Source organism: Epinephelus fuscoguttatus, linkage group LG16 (genome assembly GCF_011397635.1).
Source record: "Epinephelus fuscoguttatus linkage group LG16, E.fuscoguttatus.final_Chr_v1".
In the NCBI taxonomy this organism is placed as follows: domain Eukaryota; kingdom Metazoa; phylum Chordata; class Actinopteri; order Perciformes; family Serranidae; genus Epinephelus; species Epinephelus fuscoguttatus.
In genome coordinates, this window is record NC_064767.1 from 19,020,870 (window position 1) to 19,033,070 (window position 12,201).

Consider the following 12,201-nt stretch of genomic DNA (forward strand, 5'->3'; position numbering starts at 1 on the left):
TTGAGATGAAAATTTTACTAAGTAAATCAGCCACCTTGCTGGCATTTCTATTACCCCTCTGTGTGCACTGACAGAGAAGATGAATAACGCTAAATAATAACACGTGGTAACAAATCATATTTACTACTCATAGAGAGAGAAGCTGCAGCGGATGTAAAACCGTTAGCTGGGTTTTGTTATTCTTTCATCTTGCCTGTATGGATTTTACTTCTTTTTTTTTTGTTTGTTGTGTGCGTGTGTGTGTGTGTGTGTGTGTATGTGTGAGCGTGTGTGTAAATGCGTTCTTTGTACTTTATGGAGATGAGTGTGTCACTCCTCCACTTGTCACTGTCCTCTTGTTAGATTGTGTGCGTAATTATTGTGTCATTTATTGCACGAGAATTGCTTGCTTTGAATAAAGCAGTTAAATGACCCTGTTAGCATAATTAATTTAACTATCCTGAGGGGCTGCAAAGTCGCAGTCTCATGAATATTAATCATTGTCAGTGTCAGTGCTAAATATTGTACAACAACAATGCAACATGTTTTTGTTTTGTTTCTGTTTTGAAGTGAAACATTGTTTGATGCAATTTTTGAGTGAGATTTTGACTCTTTGTTCCTGAATCACTTTCTCGAGATTTTCTTTTAACAGTAGCACATTTACATAGAGGAAACATGTAAGATACTTCCCATTGGCTGTGTGTTATCAGAGGAATATTAAAAGAGACGCTTTTGCTTCAGCTACATCATTAAAACAACATCTACATTCATTTGGCAGACAACATACAGTAATTATACAGAATGGTATGGAAGAGGACATGCAATGTTGGCATTTTAATGTTGGCACCCTGAGGCCCTACAGCCAATACTTAACATGACACAAATCATCAGCCATTGATTTCACATGCTTGGCTTGAACAATCAAACCTTTCAGAGGAAATTCCTGGAAATATTGGCATTTACTTCTTTTCTCTACCAGGTCCTCAGGGTGAAGATGCTGATTATAGGTATATGTGTGTTGGTGCGCGTGTGTGTGTGTTTATCCGACAACTGGACATGAACAAGAACCAGAAAAAAGCCCTCAGGAGAGCCGGGTGATTTTCTCACATGGGCAATTCTGTGTAACTCCACTGAGGCACGAGAGAATACTTGAACAAACAGTGTACTGTACATTGAGCTAAGTGATGTGTACCTAGCGATGATATCACACTGGCTGCCGCAGTATATGTGACTGGTGGATGCAGAAATTACACTTCAAAACAAAGGGGAATATTTCCCATGAATGTCTTTCAACTGTAAACAATGTTTATAAATTTCATATGAATACACACATTATGGGCCCCACAGTGGTGTGACCTGAGGGAGGAGTGTGTTGTGTTGCGTGTCAGACTCGGTGTGGTATTTCCTGCGGCGCTCCGATCTTATCTACGGGGTCCTCCGGAGGGCAGCCTCTCAAACGGCTCAACTTGGCCTTGGCTGATGACAGTGACATACAGAGGCAGTCGATTTTTGACACACGGCTGTGACTAATTGTGAGGAAAAGGTGAGGAAGATCTGTTCTGGGGCCATTCCTAAAGACATGGAGATCTGGCCCACCTCCCCAGGGTACGGCTTAGCACAAATGAAATCCTTGAATCATGAATACTTTGAAGGTGAGCAGCTATTTACTGCAGCCAATCTTGCTTTTATGGGGGTAATATTGGTGGTCAGTGGTAGGAGGCTCTTGTTTTAAGTATGCTTTTCCTCCTCTCTGTAGATAGCATTTAAAGGAGGCTTATTGACTTTCATTTGTCATCTATAGTCCAGCAACTTGGCTACTTCTAATATGTGAAGTTGATGAAATACACATGATTATTATTGGGGGAAAACGGGTTTGAAATAGGCAGTGAATTTGAGGTACCCACTACAATTATAAATTATAAATCACATTAAAAATGCAGTCAGTCAGTAACAATATAGTGGATATTGCTGTATGTGAAGCTTCTGATAAATAGTAAAATACACCAGTTCAACAAGCACATGGAGTCGTGCAGGATTGAGTCTGAAAACATGGAAATGAGTTAGCATTTTAGCACTCCCGGTTCCCTCGTCTTAAAGTCAATGGGTTTTTTGAGAGGGTTTGGTCAGATGCCTCAAAAAGGACTCTGGTTAACACAAGCTGTGTTTTGAAAAAGGTGGTTGCTAACAAGTGGTTAAATGAGACTAGAGAACGTCAGTATGCCAAACTGTACCAAACACGACATTACAGCCTTGTTACTGTGGCGATGTTGAAGTCAAGCCACTGCGGTGTAGTTCATTTATAGCATGATGTTAGTGTTTTACTTCTGCCCATTGGGCATACACTTAAAAAAAAAATCATAAAAGTGGTGTCGTGAAGATTTGTGAAGATCACCTTGTTCAACAAAACATGTGTCATAAACCTTTGTTTGCCACAGAGTTTATTTTCTCCAATAATCTTTTTTTCTACATTTTACTGTCTTATTATTGGTGTTGTTGTTGTTATTATGTATCCGTGTTTTATGGCAGACGTCATTCTTATTATTCAACTTTTTTGTCTTTTTGCTGTTTTTCATTGCTGTTTATAATTCTTAATAGACATTGCTGCTACTTATTTTCTCTTATGGATTGTGATTGCTATTATATATTTGTATCCTTCTAGCCCATTGAACTCAGGGCATTGCTGTAAAAGAATTTAGCGCTCTGTCAATTTTCCCTGAATAAACAATGGTTTGATTAAATTAAAGCCCAGTGGAACACTCCTGTTAGCATTTTGTTGAGGGAACCAGGGCGATGCTAACATCCAGACTGGCTTACAACATCATACCTGCATTGCTCTATTGGTAGTTAATTAATAGTAATAATTAATAATGTGTTTAATACATTAAACATTTTAAAAATGAGTCATTTGATATAGAGTGTGCCAGGGCTGACGTCAAAATCCAGAAGTTTAGCATCGCGCTGGTTCCTGGAAAAGAAAGTGAATGTGATTTTTGCATTGCATTTTGGATTATGTCAGAAAATAAGCTCCATGGCTAACACAAGTTTATGATACTTACAGGTTTTGTTGAGCAAGATAATCTTCACATATGATCACCTTTCATACCGCATTTGAAGCTTAAATGCGATCGCCAGAAGTAAAAAGCTAACGTTAGGCTTTAACGGACTACATGACTACTCCACGGTCGCATGACTCTTGACGGCACCGCCACTAAACTTTCAACTGATTTTGGCCGCTTTATTTTAAAAACATTGTATAATGGGGAAATCGGACTGTTTAAGCTAAATAAGAAGCTGTAATGGTGGACTGCCAGCACTCTCGCCTGTTCGGGGGTGATGACGTTTAACGTCCCTGACAGGGTTTGTAGTATTGAGCAACTTGTTAGCAACCACATTTTTTATGACACGTAAAAGCTTCAAAATTAACAAGTAGGGTATTTACTGACGTGTTTTATGTCGTAGAACAAAACCTGAAACTCGCTTAAGCTTTTGTTAACCACAGACCTTATTTGAGGCATTTTACCAAAATCCCATTCAAAAAACGTATTGACTTTTAGACGAGAGAACCAGAAGTGCTAAAAGCGCTAACGGAGTTCTGGGTTTACTGGCACACTCTATTACAACAAGACTAAGAGTCTACAGCCATGCTGGCAGATCTGTGAAGCTGTACTTGCTAATGTCAACATGCAATGGCAATGCTAACATGCTAATGTGTAGCACGTACTATAATGTTTGCCATGTTCACTGTCTTAGTTTAGCATGGTAATACTTGCTAATTAGAGTTAAACACAATGTACAGCTGAGCCTGATGGGAAATGATGGCATTACTTTTGTGGATATTTGGTCATAAGCTTAAGTACTGGACATATATCAATGTCGTGGTGGCACTAAACTGTGGTTGTCTGTAAAAAAAATATGTTGGTAAAAGTTATTCATCTTTGTATGAAGACAATAATTTATGTGCTGGAAGTTAAAAGTAAGTTAAAACAAATTTGTTCCCACAGCAACTATACAAATCATTCACCGTTTCAAATATGCATATGGTGATTTAATGCCAACAGCAGAAAATATTGAGCTTCTCACCAGAGTTAGTCTGAATGTCCCTGAGCTAAAGGTTTATTGGTTGTTATGCTTCTTCTCCTCTATGTGTGGATAAAGTTCAGCCGTGAACTCTCGCATTTGGGTATTAGCAATGTTTTTTCTCTCTCTCTCAGACAGGCTGATGGGCCTAACCTTGTCCGTCTCTCCAAACATATTGATTAGCCTGTGAGAAGAGAGAGGCTATGAGACCGAGTGCAGAGGCTAAACTTGAAGTGATTTACTTCCTACTAAAAACATCCCATTATTTCTGAATGAGGGAGAAAGTTTTACTCTGTATTTTTGAAGATTGCGTTGTATGTTTGAAGACGACAGAGCTCAATTTTACAAAACTAAACAATGAAATAATTAAATGAACGGTTAGCGATATCAGAATGATGATTTGCAACATGGCAACCCAAGCTGCCTGACTTGAGAACATAATCTTGATTTCATGATAAAGCACCGGTTACAATGACAGCCTTTTCGGGAATTGAAGAGTCTGCTATTGTTTGTGTGTCAGATAGAAAATCCAAGCGTCAGTGACGGGCTTAGAGAGGGAAGATTCACCAACTTTTCCAGAAGAAAACAAATTTCAAATGGCAGTGGCAGGCAGAAAAAAAGGGAAACGCCAACCTCTGTGCCTTTGTTGTTCTCCTTTAATTCTGTTAATCGCCCCCAGGTAAAGATTAGCTGCTCTTGCCAATTTAATTCAGCCTGAAATGATGCTGCTACAAGGTCACTTTTTCTTTTCTTCCTCTCTTCCTCTGTCTCTTTATTCACTCCCTTCTTACCCAGCCGCCCCCCCCCATCCCATCTCCCTCTCTCCTCCATTTCTCTTTCCGTGAGCAGGATTGAGTTGTCATGTAGTTCTAATAGGCAGCACAGGGAATCATTAGTCCACCTCGGCTCCCTGACTGATGGGTATTTCACTCCAATCATCTGAGTACCGTGCGTGTGTTTGCGTAGGTGTGTGTATGTGCGTGCAGAAAGAGACTACAACCCCCTCTGACACACACACACAAACGCACGCACGCATCCTCCGCCAGAGACATCACCATCCCCCCACCCACCACTGCATTGTGCGCCTGCTGCTATTGACGGAGTGTCAGAGCTGAGGGGAGATGTCTTAATCAACTTGGACACACTGGGCATTGATTTGACAAGCTGCTGTAATGACCTTCTTGTTTGCGTAAAGGATCACTGTTTATCTGGGCCACAACTGATGCGCCGAGCATGCCTCATTGTCATGGAAACTATTATCACGGCTGAATTGGGATGGGGCTCAGTCTTTGGATTCCTCTTTTTCTCCTCCTGTCTCTCTCCGTCTCTGTCACACGCACAAACACACTTTCTCTTACGCACACATGCTGCCGCACATATTATTATCGATATGTTTGAGGTAACCAGACGTGTGTGTGTGTGTGTGTGTGTGTGTGTGTGTGTGTGTGTGTGGGTGCTTGAATGTGATGTTAAACACTCCCAGTCGAGATCCTCAGGGGTCAAAGGGAAATGCTATAATTGGTGTCAACATCTTTCACATCAATGTTATGGAAATCATTACAGACTGGACGGATTGACTGAGAAGGCTCAGTAATCCCAAGACAGCCGTTTCATTTACCTGCCTCGCAGCTCTTTTGGAAAATTATTTTAAACGTTGTAGCTCATTGATTCACTAAATGACCCATAATGACATCTGGAATTGACGGTTAGTTCTCAATGGGAAAATTAAGAAGCAAAAAATCTTTAAATAAATATAAAGTCATTTTCTTTAAGCTTCTGGAAAGGGTCGGTTTTAATCTTTTGTGTAATTCTCCTCCTTGATCTGACATCAGGCCTCATCTTAGATGCTACAGTATGTGACACTGATATTTGTAGTTTAAATTACGATCTATCAGCCAGTGCATGTTTACAGATGAAAGACAGATTGCCTTTGTTTGTGCTCAAGCACTAACACATGAACGGTGTTGTGCTCCATCACCTGGCTCATGGCCACAGGCACACCCTGCCACCTTAAGAAGAAGACACTCTTGCTGAGTCGATTTGCAGGGATCTCAGGTTCAGGGTGCTGTCAGCTTCTGTCAGGGCAATCAGCAACACTCAGCCTCCCCTGAATAGCCCGCACAGCAGACGGTAAATATTATTGGCATTCTGACACCCTCTCGCTGCGACCAAGTGTGTAAAATTGTTAATAAGGAACATGATGGGGCCACTGCATGCCGTTGTGAGAATGGAAAAGCTTGCTCTTGTTGGCAATTATCCAAATAACAGGATGAGGCGTCTGAGGACAGGTGATTTAAGTCCTTAGCGGAGTGGTGGAGAGGTTTGTTTTGGCAGGGAGGAAGTGAGGAAAAGTCACAGAGGTCACATGGTAAACATTGTCCTTGTGCTATATCCATCAATCCGGCTCCTTATAAAATGTACACAAGACCCTTGTATGCACTGTTTGGAAAAATTGCTAAAGACATTGTCCACAGACGAGGCACTTTAACACTGGAGGGCTATTCTACATTATGTATGATAGTCATCTTAACAATACTAAAACAGGTAAAGGTTGTTGGTGTGTCAGCTTTAAGTACGGCTGAGAAGGAGCTGCTTGTTTACTGAAATCCACTGTTATTAGTTATTTCTATGCCTCCCCCTGAAAGTCTCAATGTGACACTGCGATAAGGCAAACAGTATTCCTCCCCTTGCATAGAGCACGTAAGTCATTACTTTTAAAGGCATAGTATCTCCAAGTCGCAGAAGGACACGTTGATAGCAGAATAAAGTACACAATCGTAAACGTTTATGCCAGTGTTTCTCACTGTATGATTACGTTTTTATGGTTCATATTCTGATATGGCTTGTTTTCGCTGCCACCGCCAAAGCAATGAGACAGGCCCAGAGGTGGCATTTCTCCTCTGCTTTATGGGGGGAGCGATGCCTAGAGGAGAGTCCTGCTCGGTTTCGTTCGGTAAACACACTGCCAAGCTAAATGGCTGATCAATCAATTTCAGTGGGATCGATCTGCATCAGTTCTGCCTGCATGCACACACCCGGAGCCACTTTATTGTAAATCAATCATTTTGAAAACAACTCACAGAGGGGCCCGTCCTCACTAACAAGCCATCAATTCCAGCTGCCTGTGTAGCACCCTTATCAGGCCACAAATCAACAGCCACACAAACATCTGCTCCATTTCCATCGCTTTCCCCCTCTGCCTCGCTCTGTCTTTTACCCCGGCTCCGTCCCAGACGCTTGTCGTGTTTTGATGGTGTGTCTGGCGAGGAGAAGAGAGGAGAGGCTGCGAATCTTCACCACACCACTTAAGATAACCCAAGGGTAATAGTGTTTGCACATTTGAGAGAGAAATGAGGACAAATGCCAGGGTGGGTCATACATTCTCCTTCTGACCGGCTGTTTGACGTTGGAGTGTGAAATTGCACACTTCAGCTGAGGAGCATGGAGGAGGAGCGGGCAGGGCCCAGAGACTTATGAGATGTCCACTGATTTCTAGCTATGAGAGAGGAGTGGGTCGATGTCTGAGAAGTCATCCTGCCTCATCATAACACCTTAGAATTGGTGCTGCTCATGATGTTTGAAGGATTCTCAGGAGATATCTCAGTACCCTTGACACAGGCGACACAGTGTTTAGAGCGCTGTATCTAGAAGCAGATTATTGCTGTTGCAAAATTGCTGTGTTACATAAAGGTTAAAAATCCTTTAACTTTGGCACTGTTTAATGACATGCTTATCACTGTCCGGGCTTTGCGTAGACATGTTAAAGCTCCAACAGGGGAAAGAGGATTACTTTCTCAATATACCGTTTGCCCCTGCAATAACTGTATCTGTAAACCCTATCCACATTAAGATGCTACACATCCCCATGTGATGCCCAAACATCCACAGCGCTGACATGACAGCACAGCGAGATACCTGGTATGATGTCCTTTGCTCATCTGCTGTCACCGTCTCCATGGAGATATACGAGCCAATGTGGACAGAATGTGATTCGAATGCTATTCCTACCCATCACTGTGGATCCGTGTTGATTGACAGTCTGACAGGTGAAAGTGATGGAGCAGCTAATAGCATGTCAGTAAACGTAAATCAAGACTAATACCAGGCTCAATGGGTAAGCGGATTGGCGGTACGACTTGGACCGCGGGGTCACCGACCCCTCTGCAGGGTGGGGATTGGTAAAATACAATATACATTTATCTGAGGCTTCCCCGGGTGATAGTAAAGGTCAGGTGCAGGGTCTATTGCAACATCACAGTACCTGTCTATGGCATGGACTATAGTTATTTTAGCACTTATTGATCCTTAGTACTTCATTATGCACTTATTACTAACACTCAAGCTAATGCTGTTTTCTGTATATCCTGATGAGATGACATATGTGAACCTATTACTGTTTTTAGGAAAATTTACTTTGAACAATTTGATTTTAATTGTGTCGGTATTTATTTGGGGACTGTGATTTTACCTTTGCTCACTACTGAATTATATCAATAAACTATCTTGATGAACAACTGTGTAAATCATTTGAAAGTATATTTGCACTGAAGCATTCTCTACTATGATATTTTTTGTGGCATACTACAATATGAACCTTTTTATTGAATTTTCCAAGTATAATCTACTATGAACTTTTATGATATACTTTACTATGGAAATTATGATATTTTCTATGGCAAAACATTTTATGGCGTACTTTTTTCATACTATATAATACTATGTTTTTTTTCATATTTTGATGGCATACCATATGATAGGATATTTGTAGCCTATTATGCAAGGCCATGTTGGAAGACATTTTTGTGGTATACAAAACTATGACATTTTTTCATGATTTTAAACGACATGCTATACTGTGACATTTTTTTTATGATTTTAGATGAAATACTATACTATGACACTTTTGCATGATTTTTTACAACATACTATACTATGACATTTTTCCATGATTTTAGGTGACATGCTATATTATGACTTTTTTTTCATGATTCTGGACGACATGCTATACTATGACTTTTTTTCATAATTTTGGATGACATGCTATACTTTGACTTTTTTCATGATTTTGGATGACATGCTATACTTTGACTTTTTTCATGATTTTAGATGACATGCTATACTTTGACTTTTTTCATGATTTTGGATGACATGCTATACTATTACTTTTTTTCATGATTTTGGATGACATGCTATACTTTGACTTTTTTCATGATTTTGGATGACATGCTATACTATGACTTTTTTTCATGATTTTGGATGACATGCTATACTTTGACTTTTTTCATGATTTTGGACGACATGCTATACTATGACTTTTTTCATGATTTTGGATGACATGCTATACTTTGACTTTTTTTCATGATTTTGGATGACATGCTATACTATGACTTTTTTTCATGATTTTGGATGACATGCTATACTTTGACTTTTTTCATGATTTTGGATGACATGCTATACTTTGACTTTTGTCATGATTTTGGATGACATGCTATACTTTGACTTTTGTCATGATTTTGGATGACATGCTATACTTTGACTTTTGTCATGATTTTGGATGACGTGCTATACTTTGACTTTTTTCATGATTTTGGATGACATGCTATACTTTGACTTTTGTCATGATTTTGGATGACATGCTATACTTTGACTTTTTTCATGATTTTGGATGACGTGCTATACTATGACTTTTTTCATGATTTTGGATGACATGCTATACTATGACTTTTTTCATGATTTTGGATGACATGCTATACTTTGACTTTTTTTCATGATTCTGGACGACATGCTATACTATTACTTTTTTTAATCATTTTGGACGACATGCTATACTATGACTTTTTTTCATGATTTTGGATGACATGCTATACTATTACTTTTTTTAATCATTTTGGACGACATGCTATACTATGACTTTTTTTAATCATTTCGGACGACATGCTATACTATGACTTTTTTTCATGATTTTGGATGACATGCTATACTTTGACTTTTTTCATGATTTTGGATGACATGCTATACTTTGACTTTTGTCATGATTTTGGATGACATGCTATACTTTGACTTTTTTCATGATTTTGGATGACGTGCTATACTATGACTTTTTTTAATCATTTTGGACGACATGCTATACTATGACTTTTTTTCATGATTTTGGATGACATGCTATACTTTGACTTTTTTTCATGATTCTGGACGACATGCTATACTATTACTTTTTTCATGATTTTGGATGACATGCTATACTATGACTTTTTTTCATGATTTTGGACGACATGCTATACTATGACTTTTTTCATGATTTTGCATGTCATACTATGACTTTTTTTTCATGAATTTTAATGACATACTATACTATGACTTTTTTTCATGATTTTGCACGACATGTTATACTATGACTTTTTTTCATGAATTTTAATGACATACTATACTATGACATTTTTTCATGATTTTAGGTGACATGCTATACTATGACTTTTTTCATGATTTTGCATGTCATACTATGACTTTTTTTCATGAATTTTAATGACATACTATACTATGACTTTTTTTCATGATTTTGCACGACATGTTATACTATGACTTTTTTTCATGAATTTTAATGACATACTATACTATGACATTTTTTCATGATTTTAGGTGACATGCTATATACTATGACTTTTTTCATGATTTTAAACGACATGCTATACTATGATTTTTCATGATTTTGGTTACATGCTATATACTATGACTTTTTTTCATGATTTTAAACGACATGCTATATACTATGACTTTTTTTCATGATTTAAACGACATGCTATATACTATGACTTTTTTTCATGATTTTAAACGACATGCTATACTATGACTTTTTTTCATGATTTTGGATGACATGCTATACTTTGACTTTTTTCATGATTTTGGATGACATGCTATACTTTGACTTTTGTCATGATTTTGGATGACATGCTATACTTTGACTTTTTTCATAATTTTGGATGACGTGCTATACTATGACTTTTTTTAATCATTTTGGACGACATGCTATACTATGACTTTTTTTCATGATTTTGGATGACATGCTATACTTTGACTTTTTTTCATGATTCTGGACGACATGCTATACTATTACTTTTTGTCATGATTTTGGATGACATGCTATACTTTGACTTTTTTCATGATTTTGGATGACGTGCTATACTTTGACTTTTTTCATGATTTTGGATGACGTGCTATACTTTGACTTTTTTCATGATTTTGGATGACATGCTATACTATGACTTTTTTTCATGATTTTGGACGACATGCTATACTATGACTTTTTTCATGATTTTGCATGTCATACTATGACTTTTTTTCATGATTTAAACGACATGCTATATACTATGACTTTTTTTCATGATTTTAAACGACATGCTATACCATGACTTTTTTGTCATGATTTTAAACGACATACTATATTATGACATTTTTTCACGATTTTAGACGACATGCTATACTATGACACTTTTTCATTATATTGCATGTCATACTATGACTTTTTTTAATTAATTTTAATGACATACTATACTATGACTTTTTTTCATGATTTTGCACGACATGTTATACTATGACTTTTTTTCATGAATTTTAATGACATACTATACTATGACATTTTTTCATGATTTTAGGTGACATGCTATACTATGACTTTTTTCATGATTTTGCATGTCATACTATGACTTTTTTTTCATGAATTTTAATGACATACTATACTATGACTTTTTTTCATGATTTTGCACGACATGTTATACTATGACTTTTTTTCATGAATTTTAATGACATACTATACTATGACATTTTTTCATGATTTTAGGTGACATGCTATATACTATGACTTTTTTCATGATTTTAAACGACATGCTATACTATGATTTTTTTTTTTCATGATTTTAGGTGACATGCTATATACTATGACTTTTTTTCATGATTTTAAACGACATGCTATATACTATGACTTTTTTTCATGATTTAAACGACATGCTATATACTATGACTTTTTTTCATGATTTTAAACGACATGCTATACTATGAAATTTTTTCATAATTTTAAACGACATGCTATACCATGACTTTTTTTCATGATTTTAAACGACATGCTATACTATGAAATTTTTTCATAATTTT